The 18459-nt window shown below is 36.1% G+C and overlaps 1 protein-coding gene across 2 annotated transcripts in view; it reads left to right on the plus strand.

Moving 5' to 3' along the window:
* The window catches only part of vps13b (vacuolar protein sorting 13 homolog B), a 353373-nt gene that overhangs the window by 3681 nt on the left and 331233 nt on the right, over window positions 1-18459 (plus strand). The gene's annotated exons all lie outside the window — the stretch shown is intronic.

Here is an 18459-nt window from a genome sequence, read left to right on the forward strand (position 1 = left end):
TGCATGTTCAGTGTTTACTGTTTCCCACATTCTCTATACATGGGGCACAGTATGTTTTGGAGAACAGCATTTGATAAATGACGCCTTTAATATTTTTGAGAAATTAAGAAAACAAAACGTAGACCAAAAGCAAATAAATCACTGCCTCTTTGTTAAAGGATGATGTAATGCGTCTCTACAGTGACTTGTATTTTGATCTACATTTTCAAAAGCCGGGGGGAGAAAACAAAAAAACTTTGGCGTTGGCTTTAAAGGAGGTTTCCAATGAAGAGCACATTTGGGATCTCGGGGATAAAAGCGTTCCGTCATTCACGCTACCAGAATTAAACATTAGCAAATGCTCTTTTAATTTCTTTAAAATACTAAATCTCTCTTATATACCCTGATGGGCTACATCACAAGGTTTAATTAATCTTAATTAATTAACAATTTTTGGTGCTTGACTATGCACTATTGCAAGGACTGTACGACTTTGGTTTGTTTCTTATATTGCATTCAGTATTGTCAACATTACAGTGAAACAAACATTGCAAGAACATCACTGCGTGTGTTATTACAGCCTGGACAATGACAGTGAATGCCATTTACAGCAAAGTGCAATAACTGTGTTGACATACAGCGTGGAAGGTGTTTTTTTTACATTATTTGAATAGATGTTGCCTTTAATAAACTAAGTTGTAAGGGATATTGCATTACCTATTCATATTTTTTCTCACAGTGTCTAAACACTGCTCTTCCATTAAAATATATTTAATATGGTCTCCCTTCCATGCAGCACTGTTCATATGGGGCATGTTAATGCTGTGCAGAGAGAGAGTAAGAGGTACTGCACATAAAGTGGTTTAAGTAGTAAGCCAAAATAAAGCTGTACTTTAATTTAAAACAAAGCAAGATTACCAGAAACGGGAGCTTCAGCTATGTGAAATATTTTCTGAAAAAATTAAGGCCAGCAGATTTTCAGCTTGAAGGTATATCATATCTGGATAGGAGTTACTCTTACTTTGCTTTCTGTGGATGTGGAAGTAGGAGATTTCTAAAAAAACATTAAAAGAACAAAAACATTTTTGGTAAATGGATGCATCTGTTCTTATAATATGGCTGATTTGAATGCTTCTTAAAATATGTAGAACTGTGTAGAAGAAAATTTATGTCATTTAAAGATGATGAGGAGATACATGTTGTGAGGCTGTCCCTTTAGTGGATCTCCTGAATGCTTACATCTACAGACAGGTGAAGTGCTATCAGAACCGAAATCTGGAAACAATTACACAAAGATAAATATTTATATTATTTTATTTGTGTTTCATTTAAATATTTTTATAATGGGAAATGAAGTATGAAAGACGCTTTGGAGGAATTTATTTTTGCAGAAGAGTCTGGTCCTACCTATGCCACCCATGCAGTTTCCTAAATAGAAAACAGAGTTAAGTGCAGTCTTGTATGAGAAGGTGGAAGTTTCAAGGCCAGATGTCCCATAAGAAACACATTTCAGGAGAAGTCAATTACAGCTAATTATACAGGCTGCAGCAATAGATTTGTAACACATGAGCTTGAGCGGTCCAGAACTAATGGTAAATATCATACTATGCAGATGGCTACTGCTGGAACGATCATATTTCCTCCTTTATGGAAATTTTAACTTGTTTTTTGTGCCGCGTACAAGTCGAGGTCAGAAGGCACCGATGTAATGTACTCTCAAAACAAGTATTTGTTACAGATGTTTTTTAAGATTCTTGGTCAAGAAAGGATTTTGGAAAATTGCAAATGACATTTGGACAAATTATTCGGTGGTATGTGCACCCCAAGAGACACAATTTGGACCAACGCCAACCTTGCAAAAGAAGTTATAGCTTTAGGAATTTAAATGAGCAGCTATACGTCTTCTCTACATGAAGAGGAGGCTGTGACTTTTACTGTATTACCAGATTCTCTTCATTGCTTGGCCAAGGGATATATGATGCTTTTTTGTGTGATTAGATCATTTAAGCTGCATTTTGTGATATTTACGACTTAATAAAGGTATTTGTTCTACTTTTAAGGGACCTCAAAATAGTTTCTTGTAGTTTGTAACAAATATATAAGGTATTTTGTTAACATGTTGTACTTGGTCTTCTGGTGAGGCTCATATTTGTTTTTCCAAATGATACTTTGTCACATTGAAGTCACTTAAGGTCATTATCATTATCCCAACAAATGATAAAGGTCCAAAGGAATGCTACCAGAAATGTTAAGGGTGTACCAAACTGCAACTATTGAAATTGAAAATCTTTGTAAAACATTTCTTTTTTTCCTATAATAATAATGTTTTGGAAAATGTGAGCTTTTTTAAAAGTTGATATTTAGTATTTTGTTCTTGGCTTCCTAGTTTTGATGCAGAAAACCTTACCTGAACATCTTTCTGAGGTAAATGCGGAGTCAATGGGGAGTTCTGAGGGAACATACATAATATCGTTATTTGGCCTATTTTTAAAAGCAAATTCCAGTAGGGAGATTTTCTCTATGATCTGTACAAAAGTACAATAATTCAGTTCAATACTGAATTCAAATTAAGCACAAATACAAAGTACAACTTAAGAATTCCAAATGTGCAGAAGTACAGTTAATAAAAAATACATCACTACATAAATACAGGAACATAATGAAGCATAGTTCTGTAAAGTGCAAAATTACAGCTCAGGACAATCCCTCCTATATTGAACCCCTTTTCCTACAATTGTTCCTAAATTGTCTATGTATATGTATGTGTTTGTGTGTGTATATAGTTATCAGGGTAAATATAAATATCTGTGTAAATGTTTAATGGAATTTCTCCCCAAGCGTTTATTGGTAAAGAAATAGCTCTACCATTATAGTTTGAGTAAGACTGGACATCTTTACACGTTCGGTTGTAGTTTGAGTTTACAGAACCCGCTGACAGAGTAATTGCCACAAATGGTAGGTAATGAGGAGTTTTGCTGCTTAGAAATGGGAACTTTAGCTTATGGCTATTGTTTTCAATAAATGCTGTCAGATGTTTTGCATACCAGAAAGTGTTTTGTTATCAATGCATCACCCAGTGTTTTTAATAGGAATACTACAAATTTCTATTTCCTTAAATCAGTATTAGAGCTATCTTTATTATTGGATGTGTGTAAATATGACAGTATGGCAAGGACCTGTACAATGCTAGTGATACTGGTCTCCAGTCATTTCATGCTGTTGGTGTAGAACATTCCAGATAATGCTACATGTTAAATCCCAAATAGATGATTTAGGCCTGGAACATATAAAAATTGAGACTGATCCACCAGTTAGAAACCAAAATCTTTTTTTTTTTTTTAATTATTATTATTTTTTTTTAAATGGACAGTAATTATGATTTGATTTTAGTGGGTAGGTTAAAATTTTTATGTGATCCAGGCCTTGGTGTGGTGCAGTCTACCATTTTAAATTTAATTGATTTCTAATACATTTTGTGGCTTTCAAATAATTGTACCTCTATAACCTATGTCTGTTTTTATTAACTGTGTTTGATTTGTTTATTCACAGTCAAATTTGCTGGAATAGTGTTCAGCAATTATTAGACAACGTAAAATAGAAACAATCCTACAGAATTAAAATGCAACGCATAGGTATTTAGTGTCACACACATGTCAAAGTGAACAGCAGAAATAACATTGGCTGTGTTTCTTACAGACTATGTATAATTTGGCTTCAAAGCAATGCCTAACATCTGAAAATGTTACTTATTTGCTGGCATGCCTTTTTGGGTCAACAACAATATAATTAATATTGGACCATTTTGCTTATATTATAGCATTCTCCCTTCTAAAGTAGGTTTTATTCAATATCTGTTCTCTCTTCATTTTGTTAACCTTTTAATTGTATTGGCGAGATACTTATTTTGTCAGGTTCTTTTATATATTTTACATGATGGCATAGCCTGCGCTCAAAATTTGCATTTCATAGTTCCTTGTAGATTTCAACTGCAATTTACATTTTAATTATGGATGATTCCAAAGAACAGTCTTAATAGGGTTAAAGATATTTCTGACTTTCTGCACATTAATTCCTTAAAATAAAAAGTACATTAAAGACATGGGCCAAATACTGCTTTGCCCACACAGCTTGATGACGGTATTTAATATTCACCATTGTTTGATCTGTACCCATCGTAAAGCACAATGACTTTAGATGTTTAAAGATGAAAAGACAACAGTAAATCTCGTATGCTTTATTAACTGTCATGAAAATATGTATGGAGTTCTTTATAGTAAGAATTATGAATAGCCTTAATCAGACTTCTCCGATCTTTAATTTCTCTTTGTATTAAATTGGTATTGGGATTTTCTGTTGAGAGGGTGGAGACGGTATGTAAGGGGTAGTAGAAAAAAAAAAAAAAAAAGAGACCCCTTTTCCCTATTAAACTTCCTTTTCTTCATTTAACCCCATGTAATCCTGTAGTGGTGACAAATTATACAGTATGATTTAAAGAGGTTAATTGTTTATCGACAAGCTGCCAATAAGTCATGGCTATTTCTTTCAAACATCTTTAAACCATTCTGAAGGAGAAAAATTACCCATAGAAGCTGCATTCCACACCCACGCTTACATGACCTTTTTATTGTCTGACAATTATATAGAGCGTAAGAAGTGGTTAAGGATAATACATGAAGAAGAGGGTTTGCAGCATGGCCTTGTTTAATGCACAGGCAGTTTGTTTAATGTACCAATTCTTGGGTTGTATAAAACTTAAAAAACTGTCTAGCCCACAACAGGGTACTGTCATCTAGCCTAACAGCTTCTGTAGTTAAATCACAGAAAAATAATAAGCCAAAAAAAAGTCATCTGTTCTCTAGACTTGTGGTATCCATGAAATTCTTCCACTATATTTAGCCAGCCGTAGCACTGAAATGTTACCAGGGCTTTTTAGGCTGTTTAATTAAAGAGTTAATCACTAACACTGATGTTAGTTAGCAAGCTGAGGACATTTTTAATATCCACTTAAACTGCACCAGATGTTGGGGAAGAGGTGTGATTACAGACTAAACAAGACTCGATTAATTCACTGAACATGTACGGATGCACAATAATTGCATTCAAATGCAATATTTTAATGAGGCAAAGATAGGTTTTTCTGTGGAGGCCTTACGGGTTTTGGCACAAGACATTCTGCGATCTGGAGTTTTACTGCAGCCCATGGATTTTCTCCTGATGTGTTGTATTTGATTGATGCATTGCCACGGGATGCTTGAAGGAGGTTACTTTAATACTTGTTGGTTTGGCTTCAGTTCATGGGCCTTTCTTTATAGATTCCAAACTATTTTTAGTGCCCTTACAACCTCCCCCATTTTAAATAATGGATTTGCCTGGTGAATTAGTATGCCCTTTAACTTTTAGACCATAAACTATGCATCTAATTCATCCATGTCCAGCAAATTTTACTTTTAAAATGTTATACCTGCAGTTTGCCTGGTCTGTAGTAACTTCTTATGCAATTTACTAAACACCAGCAAACAAAAACTAGCCAGACTTCTTAAAACTAGAACAGGTGATTATCTTTGATTAAAAAAAGGTGATTAAAATCCAGCACAACAGGAACAATATGTATTGCTTACACTTACCAGAATTTAACAGAAATCACCAAAGCCTGTTTGGGTGGTTACCTTTATTAAAAGCTATCAATAAGCCAACTTATAACTTCTGCAGGACAGTTGCAGACTACTGCATTCTGATGCAATGAAGGACTAATTCTCCTCATATTTTCCCAGGAGTGTTTTCAGGTTCTACTTCATAAGATGTAGAAATACATATTGACCCTTTTGACAGGTCAGGTGATAATAAGTCTAATAGTGGTTAGGTAACGACACTACAGAGTTCAAAGTGAAAAACAAATGGCATTACTCCTTTGAGCACTAAGCTGGTAAGGAAGCTAATTTGAATTATAACTGTCTGTACTGTAAACATAAAGGTTATTTAAGGTGAATCCCCACTTTCACAAAGGTGAGATCTGTTTCCTACTGAGGATGATTTACAGTACCGTGTTGTGTTGTATATTCTTGGCACCTCTTATAGACGGTTAACCATTCAAGGAAAGAGCTTGGTGTTTTTGCACCACACTGAGACAAGAAGAAGAAGAAGAAAAAAAAAAAGAAAAACAGCCTTGGGAAGTTTGTAATCAGATATCGCAAACTGGATAATCCCCATCCCATAATGTCCGGAAATATTTTCTTTGATTCACAGTTTGTGGAGAGCAAATGGATTACAGAAATTCCTCAACAAAGCCGCATTTTGTCTGATCAGAATTATGCACAATTTCTTGTTGTGGCTTATTACTGCAGAGAAAATAGAGAGAATGTGACTTTCTGGATTATATCTTTTTATTGTAGACGTGGACTCCCTATTTCTGTAGTGCAAAAACTTACAAAGAAGCCAAAGATGCGTACTGTTTACACTGTAAAAGGCTCCCCCTTCGACTTGTCAAAACCTAAAGCTAATAGTTATTTCATAATCTCTCTGCTTTATTGCTGTTCGATTGCAAGGCTTCAGCACTTCAATATCCATATTAAGAAAACATATGGCTGTATATTTTCTTTCTTCAAAGTGAGGCAAAGTCAGCACAACAGACTCTTCAAAACTTCCTGTAGGGTCCGGCAATCTTGTCATGGAGAGCGTACTTTCACTTATTTTTGCATAGTTGTGTACAATTTTGCATTATCGTGTAGGTTTCATAGTCTCTTTATTATGTATTGACCTTTTTATTGCTCTTTCATTAAAAACTAAGAAAAAAACTTAAATGTATATATTTTCACAGTTTATTTGGTCATTGGGTATTGCTTTTACCTGAACCTTGTGAATATCTGTTTATTGCTGTTAGTCAGTTGTAATAATCACAGCCCTGCAGACTGGTTTGTTAGTTAACATCTGTAAGTCTTTCCACTATTAAAATGTAGGGACTAATTAGACTGCCATCCGTGTTTATCTGTGTCTTTCATATCCAACAGTAATCAATAAACTATCTTACCTATTCAGACCATGCTGGGCTCGTTGTATATTTATTCCGTAGGTCATTCTTAGTTGAATACATACAGAGTGAATAACTGCAGTGCATTTCACTGCAACTGCAATCCCTTTTTTCTAATTGACTGTATAAAATGTCATTGTACTAAACACAACAGTGTGGGACTGTGACTGATATTGTTATTATAATTTGTATTTATTTTATTATTATTAGAACTGAAATTTAATTTGGCGATCAATTTATTTAGCGTGTCTTTTAGATAAGAAATTCTGTGGCAGCAATTTAAATATCCTTTAGTAAAAATGTATTTTTAGTGAATATTGTCTTATTCTGTAGCTGAATGATTACACTCGCAGAAAGCTGTACTAGGGGAATGAACCCCCCCACCGCACCCTCATCTCGTATTTCTTCCAAATTCTGCTGACATTGTGATTGTGTGCATTGTCACCATATAAAAGCTAGATTTCAGTTTTTGTCTGATACAGATGCAGATTTTATTGGTTGCAGACTTTGCAATTATCAGTCTTAAAATCTGCTTGCTGTGGTACTTGACTGTATTTTTGAAAATGTATGCAAGATGGGTCACAAACCACGTATCTGGGTGTAATTGATACAGATTATGTACTACTAGTATAGTAACACCAGCTCAGATCAACGTCAGCTTGTCAGTTTTGTAGTTATTGGATATATACAGTATGTGTATGGTTAGAAATACAGGACCGCATACATCAATACATAAAATTAGGGAACACAACAGTGGTGACCAATCGTTTTAGGGACTGTGCTAGTTCCCCTTTAAGGCTTGATTCACTGTTACTATTTTTTATTTTATTATTTATTATTTTTTTATTTTACAATGTAACATGTCAACTGTCAAGGCCAATCATTTTCTGACAGACAAATTTACAAAAACACATCTTTCCACATAAATACGCACTGACAATTAAAAATATAGAAGCAAGCACATGGGAATTTTAATGACAGAGAACCAAGAAAGGTTATATTATCAGCATATCAGCATATATGATTGTTATGTGCAGATGTATTAAAATTGAATGTGATTCCTGTTGAATTTGTAATTTATAATTATCCTCCCTTTGTTAGGTGTGGTACCTGCACATACTCTTTCATTCTGTCATACACCTTTTTGACAGACTGACTATAATATTAGTTAGACAGCCCCTATAGAAGTAGGTGGAAGATACTCATGATGAAGTAGTGGGGTTTATTTGACCTTAAACTTCTTGGCAGAGGGAACAATGGCCTGGTCATGAGGACGAGGCCATTGGAAACCCCCCATATGGTGAATGGAGCCAAGGAGCTGCTGCAAAGTTGGAGACTTGGTTGGTGGAGCGATGATGATCTTAGAAAAAGGGAGCATGGTTCTGGTGCTATGTGAAGCGAGCTACTGTCATAGTGGAAAGGAACATTGTTATATGGTATTTATAGAAGTGTGTGTATGCGAGGGTGTATCTGACTAGTTGTGCTTGGAGCAAGAGGTATGCGAAATTGGGGCTTGTCCTCCTCCCGAACTTTAGTTTAAAACTCCATTCATCATTGTCTTCTTTTGCCATTCAATCCTAATCTTCCCAACCATATGTATAGTTGCACCATGCTTCTTCACTGTTAATAATCAGGTTAATAGGGGAGGACAACTCATGAGTTTCAAAACCTGTCTTCTCTCTGAGTTAAGCCATTTTAGTTTAGTCATACTGTGTGTGTAATTTTGAAAAATCCTTCCCTGACAAGTAACATTCCTTTTGGGTTTTGCACTTGCTAAATAATAGCAAACCCTAATGTTACCACTTTATTGTATTGTAGGAAGAATGTATGAAAGTCTTTCATCAGTTTTTCTTCTAGTGTTTTATCAGTGTTTTTTCTGCTTTTAACATCTTTCTGCTTTACTCTTTTGTAGTATTTTTGTTATTGGTTATTCTATGTATTATTGACTGCTTTATATATTTTACCAATTTTAATGTGATTTTTGTCATTAACATAACTTTTTCTGTTAATAACATGGTACAGTGATCAACAGGGACTTGCATGAAGTTAGAAAATGGTGTTTTTGCTTTTTAACTAAGCCTGAAAGTTTTCTGTGATGTGTGGGTAACAAAGGAAGAATGTAGTTTGAATAATTGCTCAACTTGTCACTCTTCATGCAAGGGGAAAAAAGGATTTGGAAAGCATATGGTTAGCTGAAAAGATAATAAACATTGTATGCCTTGAATAGTGTATCACCAAGTTGAGAAATACCACATTGCTTCTTAAAATGACCAACATGATAAGAATTTACATGTGTTATAATTACATTATAATTGCTTAAATCTTTTGCAAAACTTTGAGACAGTTATAATTTCCAGCTGACTGGGTATTCAGTGTAATGAGTTGTATTGCAGGTCTACTTTGTACAGGACCACAGGCCCAGCAGTTGTAGAAAACTAGCTGTTTAAAAGATGTAAGGAAAGGAAATGTTCTTGGCAGCCTGTGAAAAATCCTTTTATTTTTAACCCCTATAAACTTTAAACTATTATTTTGTTTTGTTTTTAGAACAGCATAACTCAAAAAATACTGAGTACTTAATTTTATTAAAAAAAACATCTAATCAGAACCATATGAGTGTGTCCCTCCAGTTTAACAAACCCTGTTATAAAAGATCCAGCAGATGAATCAGAAATATTGTGATGGGAGGACAACAGGGGAGCTGGTCTGACCACAGTGTGACCTTTTCCATCTTTTCCTCAACTCCACTGTGCCCTCATGACCCTGTACCATTGTATGTGTGACACATTGCAGGGTCAATGTGCCTCTGTTTTTCTGATTCTCAGTGATGAATTACCACAGCCCACTACTAAACATTCAGTGATTTTTCTTCACAAGGCTCAAAGCAGTAAACTGTAAATGGTAAACCACATGATCAGTTTTATACCCTCTGTCCCTTATTATAAGAAATACTGTAAGGCGATTCTGATCCCTTTATTCAGTACTTGCTGTGGTCTACAACAGACCACAATCTCAGATGCTTAATATGGTAATGGCAAATATATTTAGATTTCTAATGCATGTTTAAAAATCTGATTCCTTTTTTCTATCTTCAGTCCAAGTGAGCGATGAAACTGCAGCATAAAAAAATTCAAACAGGGCTTATGTATAACTGGTGCTAAATTTTTCTCACATCTATAGTGCTCCTGTATGATCTAGCTTGCTAAATTATTAGAATAGTATGTGCTTAATGAGTGAAGTTATCTCATAGCAAACACCAGATCGATTCTGCATGGTAAAGCTAAGTGAACCGCCACCAAAATTGTTTAGTAGAAAAGATCATTGTACATGATTTTTTTTTTTTTTTTTTTCAGTTTAATCCGTTTGAAGTTTAAAGTGACAGTAATTCAGAGCCATGTTACCAACACATTTCAATACAACAGAATATTATTTTTTCCTCAGCAAAACATTACAAATAAATCCTGGCTGGTTGGCTTACCTGTCAGTACTTATTTTTTTCTCTCCTGTTGAAATATTAGAAATTAATGAGCTGAAGCTATTAAAAACAGTGGTTTGGATAAGAGGTATTAATTTCTCTTGGCTCTCAATGTGAACTTACATTTCTGGTTGTATGCTGAGTGCTTTGGTGTACACATTGCAATTATTAGCAAGGGACGTGCGAGTTTAGCCAGAATGCTTCACATGCTTAGCCAGGGCTTGTGGTTAGTTGATGGAGACATCTAAAGAACCATAGTTCCTCAGATCTAAATCAGGAAAGCCTTTTTTCTCTTTTTTTTTTTTTAAAGGAAGAATTAAGTGGCTGTCATTATCTAATTTTACAATAGTAAGGAGTATAACTGTTTTGGGATAATGAAAAATGATTACCTTTTTATTTCCCATAATTCTCTTTTTGACACAAAGAATAGTTAGTATTCTTGTGGTGATTAAGAGGTGATTATTTGACATGTCCAGTATCACATATTTTTAGATTCCTCCTGAGAAGACAAAATAGCTTTATGTGATTTAAATGATTCATGATAATTTGTTTGGATAGCTTTGATCATGCCTACTTATTCAACACCTAGGGTGGTAATGTCTTTATCAAGTGTTGTACCATTTTTAAAATAACAATTACCTAATAACTTAATAAAATACACAGGGTGTGTTAATTTATGAGACATATTGGTGTATTGTATACACAGAAAGTTAAATTAACACACGACATTATGTTCTGAGAAAATTGTTCTTTACTCTAGGGCATATTAAAGGTTGTATCATATTTCCTTAGTAAGTTTTTTGAGTGACATGAACATTCTGTGTGTTGTGTATTGTGTATGGGACAGCTTTGGTTTTATGTCCATGAATGTGCATAAGTATATTCTTAAAAAATTGCATGACACCAAACTACGTTATGTTTCTAATCTTGCAGTCTTCTTATGACATAAGCAGTTTCTTAACTGAAAAATCATGTCAGTTGAATATAAATGTCCTCAATCAGTACATTCTCTCCTAGATGCTCTGTGAGAGTTTTGAGTCTAGGCTATAAATACCACAGGATACTCTAAATAATCACGAGTTGCAATAAATAACAGAAGAGGTTAACCCTTGAAGATAACTAGAAAATAAGACCTATAGTGTCCCTCCAAAAATAGTAATTTATTTTGAAGTAATTCACAAGATGAAATTTAGAATGTCATCAGCTCTGCATTCCAGAATTTATTTTTCTTTTGTCTTTGAAAACCCATAACCTATGCGATGCATGTTTAATCAGTTGTGAGATTTTCATCAGTTACCTTTGGTGTCTGTAAGCTATGGATTTGTTCCCAATGTTTTGAAGTATAAATAGAACACATTTTCTATAACACTATATAAAAATCCCATTATTTGCCCCCTACCGATTACTGAACATTTTGTTACATCGTTCCTTTTCCCTGTTCCTGGGCCAATTCTCTGCTCAGATGCCTCTGCAGTAGTTGCAAAAACATTTTGTGTTGGGGTTAATCTAATGCCTCCAGTTCTGTTCTGCCTCCAGAGTGTTCAGGACAGAGATGGGAGTGCTCTTTTACAGATCTGGAAGGAGCATCTTGTGGATTCTTTCACATCTTACATTACCACTTTAAAACAAATGCACTGGTAATTAAATGTAGAATAATCAGTTGGTTTATGGATCAATCCCTTCATTTAAAAATAAGAAATTGGAATCACCAATTGGTAATTTTTTTTTTTTTTCAGGCTTTATGCCAATGGTACAAGTAGTAGAACTTAAGATCGTAAGTGCATTGAAAGCCAGAGCGGTCACTGCTGTGCAGCAAGCCAAGGAAACACAGGATGGGTTAGAACCCATCCAATCCCAGTGTCACTGCAGCTGGTTAAAGATATAACACTGTTTTAAGCCCCTGACTTCTGAACTAGGTCTTTTCTGATTGAGTCATGTGGGAGTACATTGTGAATTTCTTTAATATCAAACTTGTACCATCTACTACTTATAGTTTTGATCTCCATCCTTAAGCTCACTCGTCTCTGAAACCTGGTAAGATTATTCAGAAACCAGTGCTATAAATTGTTAAATTCTGCATACTACCACATTTCCAGGTAATGTCTCTCTTTTCTGCTGATTCTTCCCCAGTGGAATTAAAGCCACATCTCAGTTATTTACTAACAGATGGAACTGTGGCAGTCCTGTATCAAAACATCTGTAAAGCAAGTGTGACCAATTATTTTTCTTCAGGTTAGTTAGTCAGAATGAGACTATTGTTCTTCAAAGACCTACTAAAAAAGGAAAAAGTGATTTGAAAATCACAGGAGCATTTAACAGCTTCCACGACCCTTCAATACACAACCCAGATCTTTGTTTGTTTTTATTGTTATTCTGGGCTTGTACAAGCCAGATATTAAACACACTACGTTTAACTTGGGTAGTATTGATGCATTCTTGGCAGTGCATTTGATTATGACATCACTATGTCTTTGTGATTCTTCTTGGTTCCAGTGTGAAATATTTTCATAATTATGTGGCCTTTGGCAATTGGTTTGGAACTTTTTCACATCCTTTTAATGAATATGTTTTATTTCTGGGCTTCTGAAAGAGGCACATGTTTGGAAAATTAATGGAGTGCTTTCATTGTAACATTATGCAGAACTAAATGCCCTTAGTAACACTTTTGGTATCACAGAACTTGTAAACAGTTCTACTTTTAGAATAATAACACAAAAAATATGGAAGCATGTTCTCTTTGTAGTGGCTGACTACATTTGTTTGTTATGTGGTTTGTTTAGCAGTAAAATACCAAAATAAATTTAGTTTGGTAAAACAAAAGCAAAACACACAAACAAAAGAAAAAACCCACCTTAAAACACGTCTTGTAGCGTTCTGTATATTTTATGACTTTGTTTGAAGTTAGGGATAGTTTGCTTAGCTGTTCTGTAAACATAAACATGTACAGTACAAAATATTTTGTTTGTGGTTTGGAAAATGCTTTTATTGAAGTATTAAAGTATGTGCATAATTACTAGCCATACAAGAGCTTATGTTAAACACTCAGAATTTTATCTATATATTTATTTATTTAAAATATTGTCTACTTGTGGCAGATGGTTGACAGATGACATTGGTACCTCTACCTACCAACATGTAGCACAGGAGGAATAAGCCTCTGTATGGTTTTGGAGGCTATTGAAATTCATATGAATCTGCTGTAAATACAGTGCTCAAAATTAAGGTAACACTTAAACCGCACATCGGATCTCAATTAACGAAATATATTAAAGATCAAAATCCTTACTGTATATTGTGTGATTTGTTGAAAACAAAATGACGTAACAATGGTCAATGGAAACCAAGATCACCAACCGATTGAGGGCTGGATTCAAACTCACACTGAAAATCAAAGTAAACAATTTAAATCACAGGCTGTTCCAACTTGTGTGAATTTCTTCACGGCAACTCATAATGTGACTCGGTAGTGTGTATGGCCCCCACGTTCCTGTATGCACTCCCGACAACGTCTGGGCATGCTCCTGATGAGATGGCGGATGGTGTCCTGGGGGATCTCCTCCCAGACCTGGATCAGGGAGCTCCTGGACAGTCTGTGGCGCTACTTGGCGGTGTCGGATGCACTGATACATAACGTCCCAAAGGTTCTCAATTGGATTCAGGTCTGGGGAACGTGATTGCCAGTCAATGGCATCAATGCCTTCGTCATCCAGGAACTGCCTACACACTCTGGCCACATGAGGCCGGTCATTGTCCTGCACCAGGAGGAACCCAGGGCCCACTGCACCAGTGTAAGGTCTGTCGATGGGTCTGAGGATATCATCTCGGTACCTAACAGCAGTCAGGGTACCGTTGCCTAGCACGTGGAGGTCTGTGTGACCCTCCAAAGATATGCCTCCCCAGACCATCACTGACCCACCGCCAAACTGGTCATGCTGGATGATGTTGCAGGCAGCAGAACGTTCACCACGGCATCTCCAGACTCTTTCATGTCTGTCACGTGCTCAGTGTGAACCTGTTCTCATCTGTGAAGAGAACAGGGCGCCAATGGCTGTTCTCTGGCGAATGCCAATCGAGCTGCACGGTGCTGGGCTGTGAGCACAGGTCCCACTAGAGGATGTCAGGCCCTCATGCCACCCTCATGGAGTATGTTTCTGACAGTTTGGTCAGAAACATGCACACCAGTAGCCCACTGGAGGTCATTTTGTAGGGCTCTGGCAGTGCTCCTCCTGTTCCTCCTCGCACAAAGGAGCAGATACCGGTCCTGCTGCTGGGTTGATGCCCTTCACCGGGCCTGTCCAGCTCTCCTTGTATAACGGCCCGTCTCTTGTCTACTGGGAAACACAGCAAACCTTCTTGCAACGGCACGTATGGATGTGCCATCCTGGAGGAGCTGCACTACCTGTGCAACCTGAATGGGCTGCAGGTACCGCCTCATGCTACCAGTAGTGACAAGGACACTAGAAAAACGCAAAACTAGAGAAGCATCAGTCAGGAAGGATAAGGAGAGAGCAATTGTCTGCGGCCACCACCTGCAAAACCATTCCCTTTTTGGGGGTTGTCTTGCTGTTGCCTCTCCAGTGCACCTGTTACTTTCATTTGCACCAAAACAGGGGACATTGATTCACAATCGCTTAGGCTTCCTAACTGGACAGATTGATATCACTCAAGTTTAATTGACTTGGTGTTATACTGTGATGATTAAGTGTTCCCTTAATTTGTTTGAGCAGTGTAATAACCATACTCATTTCTTTGGGGATTCATGGCAGAAATGAAACTATGCATTCTGGACCTAATTCTTGTCTAAATCAAGTGGAACAAACCTACTATTGTATTTTTATTAACGTGGGTTAAAATGGCCTGGTTTATGTGGAATTCATATCATTTATGTGTTCCTATATTTTCTAGACTCTAGAGCCATGACCTTTCCTAGGTAAGATGCCTTTTCAGCAGTGAACAGAGTTTAAAGAGAAATGCTAATTTTCTTCCCCTGCATGAGAATGAGATTTTTAATTTTGCATTTGATTATTTTGTAATGGGAAAGAATCACCTCAAAGACCTCGAAAACCTAATGCAATACTAAATGTAGCTTGCACATCATAGGAAATGAAGATGCAAATGCAGAGGGCTTCTTGGCTATGATTATTATTTTTTTATGATTCTCCTTTTCTTTTCATTGTTTTTTCATGTGGTAACCATTCAGCAGAATATTATTTTTAGTTTCAATACAGCTGCAGTATGTGATGTTATATTTATTTGATTAAAATAGCCATTATTAATTTTATTACAAGGGGAGAATGACTGATTTAAGCACCTTAATAACCATTTATATTTACAATTAGGGCATGAGAGATAGTTGTTCTCAATCAGAGCGTTTTTGAAACTTATCAACTTCAATCACTTCCCAATATCCCACATGCTTTTATAAGTGCTCTCTGGGCCTTTGCATCCTTGGCATACTACAGCCGATTTCACTTGTCCAAGATACTGTATTCAAGAAGCTTGTGTAATTTACACACACATTTTTCTGCAGTTCATTCCTGCTAGGCGCATTCTGCTTAATTAGACTATTGATTAATAATGTCCAGATCCCTTTAATCATCTCGATTAGTCATTCTATTAATGTGCCTTGATTAAGGGCCAGATTAAATCAAAACTTTGACCTACCTGCTAATAGAAAACTACAAAACTGTACTGTTACGGCTTCATTTTTAATAAGGTGCCACTTTCTTCTAATCATCAATGTAACTGCTACAATGTACAGATTTGTAGTTATCTATTAACGGGTGGGACAAAGTTTTGATTTAATCCGACCCTAAGTGGCAGCAGCAACAGACATTTATTATGTTATGCATCCCTCTATTACTAATACATTTTGTTCAATATTATTTATTAGAATGTTTAAATGTTTCAATTTACTAGTAGGAACACATCATTTCTTCCTACTATATATAAAACATACATATATATAATTAAAAGAAAAACAGCACTGATTCCCAGAACAATTTATATAAATACAGAAATCATCTTAATGCCAGTTACATGACAATGACATTCTTTGTGGTTTACTGCCAAATTGAGTACATTTGACTTATAATGCCAACATAATAGCACTTGCTAGCAGTATCTGTACAAATGCATTTCCAATGCGTTAATAGAATGACTAAGATGATTAAAGGAATTATGAGATTATTAATCAATACGTGGTTTACGTGACTATTATTGAATAAGACAATTTGACCACCTTGCGTTTGGAGCAATGAATGTGGTCATGTAAAAGGCAGGGGGCCTAGTTGTAGGTTATAGTTTGAGCCAAAAATTATGATTTTCTGTTAATATACCCATTCAGAAGATGGGCTGTGCACCAGTTCAAATAAAGTCAGCTTTGTCAGGATGTGCTTTCCAGACTGCCAGGCTGGGTGGAGTGCAGCATGAAGCTGATCAGATTTTGTGTTCTAATGTTTTGTTATTACTATGCTGGCTTAGAGGCCTATTAGCAAATTTGTTTTTGTGAGCTGTGGTGCCTTGTTCCTTGAATGGAAAGCCCCCCCCCCCTTTCCACTCAATTGTTACTTTCTTCCCTTGTCGGTTGTGCTTGATTATCTTTCTTTTAACGAGTTGAGTCTGGCTTGTGTCCCCTGGTTGCTGTCTACAGTGTAATGCTGCTCTGAGGATGAGCAATACTCTCTCAATGTTTATTTGTTTGGGGCTATTTGCTTTTCCAGTTCCCTGACAGCAGGTCTCTCTCCAGGGACCATTTTCAGTGAGCTTTGACGAAGAGGACACGACTTTGGCATGTTAGGGTTAAGGGGATTTGGTTTGTGTCAGGGAGATAAGGAAAGATCAGATTTCTGTAGTTTATTTTCCTGGAGGCAGTGTCATACAGTTTTAATAAAGTTAACAATCAAGTAAATTTACACTAATTAACAAAAATAACAAAAATACTTAAAAATGTGTTTACAAATAAAAAGTTATTTAGTTATTTTTTGTTTTACTTTCATGTCCACATTATTGTATGTTATGCAATTATACTGTGTTTAAGAAAACATTAGGAAAACATACAAATACATTTTTAAAAGTACCCAACAACAGCAAGACCTTGTGGTAATGGGCATACAGGCCTTTTTCAGCGTTGAGCCCTGTATGAAATATAATCTTGATTTACAGGTGTTCCAACAATTTCTACCTGAATCTGCTTCAAATAAATTATGGTGGAGGGGTGTGCTGAACAATTGTACTGTCATTTACCCATCTTAACCATGGCTGCTTTAGATCAAATCAGCAAGATGTGAAACGAAAGATATTGTCTTTCTCTAATTAAAGCAGCATGTAGAGTAAATATTTAAGAATAATGTAAGAGAAGTAGTATACGAATATATTACATTTATATTTTTTGGCTAGCCATTAGTTTGGAGGATTTTAGTTGCTATTTTCAGTAGTTCAGCAGATAAAACTACAGCTTCTCTTTCGTCTTTAATACAATTTTATATTCTGATTGTTTCCAGCTTTAGGTGCAAAAATAATATTTTCAATTTTTGGCTAATAACAAAAGGGCCTTCTTGGCAGCCATTCATAGTATTCCTTTGTTATGCCAATGCAATTTCAGTCCTTCTAGAGACTCTCCAATGGCCCCTTTGCTTTTCTCCCTGTGGGAGGAAGGTAAAACAGTGTCAAACTGCAAGGTCTATCCAACCATCAAGGCCACTGCTGATTGACTGTTAGCGAGACGTTTTCAGTGAAAGGGGTCACATATCCCTTTCCTGTGTCCTAACCCTCACTGGGTGCCCACTTACCCTCTGAGTAGGGGGTCCTCTTCCTCTCCGCCAGCATTCCATCTCTTCGAGGCTCGACCTGACTAGGTACCTTTGGGAATGTTTGCAGTGGAGAAAAAGAAAAATCTGCCCAGAGGTGTTTTTTTTTTTTTTTTTTCAGTGCCGTCATCTTTTTTTGAAACAGCTGAGTGGACATGCCGGCTTTTTTTTTCCTC

Source organism: Amia ocellicauda, chromosome 18, assembly GCF_036373705.1.
Source record: "Amia ocellicauda isolate fAmiCal2 chromosome 18, fAmiCal2.hap1, whole genome shotgun sequence".
NCBI classification, from domain to species: domain Eukaryota; kingdom Metazoa; phylum Chordata; class Actinopteri; order Amiiformes; family Amiidae; genus Amia; species Amia ocellicauda.